Source organism: Anarrhichthys ocellatus, unplaced genomic scaffold (genome assembly GCF_004355925.1).
Source record: "Anarrhichthys ocellatus isolate YVR2014 unplaced genomic scaffold, GSC_Weel_1.0 scaffold5105, whole genome shotgun sequence".
Classification (NCBI taxonomy): domain Eukaryota; kingdom Metazoa; phylum Chordata; class Actinopteri; order Perciformes; family Anarhichadidae; genus Anarrhichthys; species Anarrhichthys ocellatus.
In genome coordinates this window covers 382-3,923 of record NW_022285079.1, presented here as the reverse complement: position 1 = coordinate 3,923, position 3,542 = coordinate 382, and the positions used below count along the sequence as shown (strand labels likewise).

Below are 3,542 nucleotides of genomic sequence, written 5' to 3'. Positions count from 1 at the left end.
GTGTTTCAAATACCTGAAATACAAGAACAACCACAAAAACATGAGTCATAATCCCTCAAAATATAATTAGAAAACAGTTCAAGGTTGTAAAAGATACACATTTTAAACAGCTTCTGCCTTTATTTCATCAGAAGTCTCTTTATGGTTTAAAATCTATTTTTCTGCAGCATAAAAACATCACTGGGACCAAAAACAGGCAATAAAATATCTGTTAACTAATAAGCATAAACAATAAAGTCATATCAGTGAATTAGAAGTAAAAGCCTTTTTAACCACGAGGTCGACTTCTCGTTCGGACCATTTTATTCGAAGCTTTAAAGAATCAGCTGTAGTTGAGATAACAGAGAAGCTGACATCTCAAGAGTCTAAATGTCTACAGACTTGAACGCACCGCACTAATAATGTGTGGTGCGTTCAAGTCTGCAGGTCAGTGGAGGATAAAAGGCTGCTGGCTCCTCCTAGTGGTGACTGCAGCTGGTTACACAACAACAAGGTCCGTTTGTTAGAGGAGCAGAAACTGTGAAGGACTCAAGTTCTGAGGTACCAGTATGAGGTACTTTACTTGAGTATTTCCATTGTCTGCTACTTTATATTTCTATCTGATAACTTCAGTACCAGCAGTATATAAAGTCATTAAAATGAGCTCAGCTGCAACATTCAAGTGATGAACACATTAATGCATCAATATCTTAAGTACCATTTTGAGTGCAGGACGTTTACTTGTATTTCTACACTGTGGCAGTACTGTAAGAAGTACTCAGATGGAATACTGAACAGGACTACCAGGCCCAGGGGCCAAGAGTGTTGAGGGCTCCTCTGAACTTCATCCACAAAATGTCACTCAAAGACACGAACCACCCAGGAAGAGACTCAAAACGACCACAAAGAGACGTTAAACGACTACAAAGAGACTCAAAACGACCACAAAGAGACATGAAACAAAACTCACAACGACCACAAAGAGACGTTAAACGACTACAAAGAGACTCACAACGACCACAAAGAGACATGAAACAAACACAAAGAGACGTTAAACGACCACAAAGAGACTCAAAACGACCACAAAGAGACATGAAACAAACACAAAGAGACGTTAAACGACTACAAAGAGACGTGAAACAAACACAGAGACTCAAAACGACCACAAAGAGACGTGAAACAAACACAAAGAGTTTTGTGCCTTGCCTTTTGCGTGTCTGTGTCCATTGTCTTATAATCATCTCATGCCCAGAGTTACATTTACTTAAGTACTGTATTTAGTACATACAATCTGTTACTTCATACTTCTACTCCACTACATCTCTGACGGATATATTGTACATTTTTCTGCACTACATCCATCTGTCAGCTTTATTTACTTTTACATAAAAACACACGTTATGAAATGATGCAGTACTATAGTACTAGTCTACCCAGTAGTACATCTAAAACTGGTTCTACATTGACAAACATTAAAATACTCATACAAGTATTAATTATTGATTAAAACAGAATTATTTAATATTTCATGATATCATAACACTCTACTATATATATACTGAGTACTTTTGATACTTTAAGTACTTTTTGCATGCAACGGAGTATTTGTACAGTGTGGTATTTATACTTTTTCTTGAGTACTTCTTCCAGCACTGCCACAGTGAAGAAATAGAATTCAGAATTTTAAGTATAAAAGCATCAAAATACACTTGAAATACAACAAATAAAAGTACTCATTATGCAGAATGAATGAATGAATGAATGAATGAATGAATGCGACACCGTCAGTGCTTTTGAAAATGCTTTTATTGAGTAGAAAGGTTCTGCATTAATACAAAAGAACACAATCACATTTCCTAAAAGGAAGCTGATGATTGAACAGGTGTGACGTTTCATATCAGCTCTGATCTTTAGCTTACAAATCTCATTTTATCAAAGAAAAGGGCGAGTTTTGTTGAATCTATTTACGTTGACGGATCACACTGAGTGTTCAAAGGTCAAACAACACGAGAAAACACAGTTCGACTCATTTTGGGGGAAAATTTCCTGAAGTTTGTTTTCTTTACGATCTAAAAACACAAAAAGAGTCCAGTCGGTTGTTTCTGTGTGTTAAGTTCTCCACTTTGGCCTCAAAGGGACTTTTTGGGGCTTTTTAAAATGATTTTGGCAAAACATTATTATTATTATTATCATTAATATTATTATTATTATTATAGAATACATTTTGGCAAATGTGTGAGCTGTTTATTAATTCCCGTAGCATTGAACACAACCTAAATAACAACAACAGTGACATTATTGAAACAAACCGGCCCTGAAAGGGTGAAACGTCTCAAAATGAATATTGTTTGGGAGTTATGATCAGAACTGAAGCTGGTTAAAAGATTTAACTCAGTGAAAGAGGAAATAATCTTAATGTGATGAAGTGAATCAGAGACATTTTAAAACTCTTTTAACTGTAAATTTCATCACAAACAAAGCAGAGCAAAGGTTTTATTTGAATGTGTGTTTGCACGACGACTTCAAGAATCCAAGATATGGATTTTTCACATATTTATACTGAGATCAATTAAAAATCTAAATTTGCCAGCTGAAGTGATGTTAAAAAGTATTTATTAACTGAACTCATTTTTAAATGTCACACAAAGCTTCCTCCAACAGCAAAAATATCAAATTCATGTTATTTGTGCACTAAATGAAATTAAAGAAGAAATCAAAGATTTGTGCGATTGGTTAGGCTCCGCCCACTCAGTTTCAAGCTGCTGTGATTGGCGGAAATGGCGGAAATGGCGAGGGGCGGGCGTCACAGCTCTGTGGACCAATCAGCATCTCAGGGCATGATGTTGACTGTAGCAGATCCCATCACCTGAAGAACAAACAACAGAACAAACAATCCACCTTTAAACTAAGATCAGACGCCATGTTGAATGATTACGTCTGCAGGGACGGAGGCTCTGAGCGGCAGTAACGAAAACCTTAAGTGATGGATGAGAGTTTCAGACGGTAAATAAACGCAGGATATAGACAGCGGAGACTTTCTTCTCCGTACGGTGAAATTAAAATGTTGAATTAGCTTGACAAAGAAAAGGACGGTGAAATGCTTCGTTGGGTTTAATTAAAGATGGTCACCTGACGCAGGTTCTCACAGTCCATCACAGCAACGAGGGTTCGGCTTCCCGACAGACGAGGGTGGAACTCTACAGTCCAGGTGATCGAACCCAGAGGCTCAATGGACCTGAAACACACACACACACACACACAGGTGTGAACACAGCAGGCTCCAGGTGATCTCAGGTGTGTGTGTGTGTGTGTGTGTGTGTGTGTGTGTGTGAGTGTGTGTGTGTGGTGTGTGTGGTGTGTGTGTGTGGTGTGTGTGTGTGTGTGTGTGTGTGTGTGTGTGTGTGTGTGTGTGTGAGTGTGTGTGTGTGGTGTGTGTGAGTGTGTGTGTGTGGTGTGTGTGGTGTGTGTGTGTGGTGTGTGTGTGTGTGTGTGTGTGTGGTGTGTGTGGTGTGTGTGTGTGGTGTGTGTGTGTGTGTGTGTGTGTGTGTGTGTGTGTGTGTGTG

At 38.5% G+C, this 3,542-nt stretch overlaps 1 long non-coding RNA gene across 1 annotated transcript in view; it reads right to left on the bottom strand.

Annotated features, from left to right (window-relative positions):
- Positions 1–2,222: 2,222 nt before the first annotated feature.
- The window catches only part of LOC116379754 (uncharacterized), a 1,557-nt gene continuing 237 nt past the window's right edge, over positions 2,223–3,542 (bottom strand). The window contains exons 2-3 of the long non-coding RNA XR_004212468.1: positions 3,109–3,214; positions 2,223–2,845 (exon numbers count right to left, since the gene is read on the bottom strand). This is a non-coding gene — a long non-coding RNA (uncharacterized LOC116379754). The remainder of the gene's footprint in view (positions 2,846–3,108; positions 3,215–3,542) is intronic.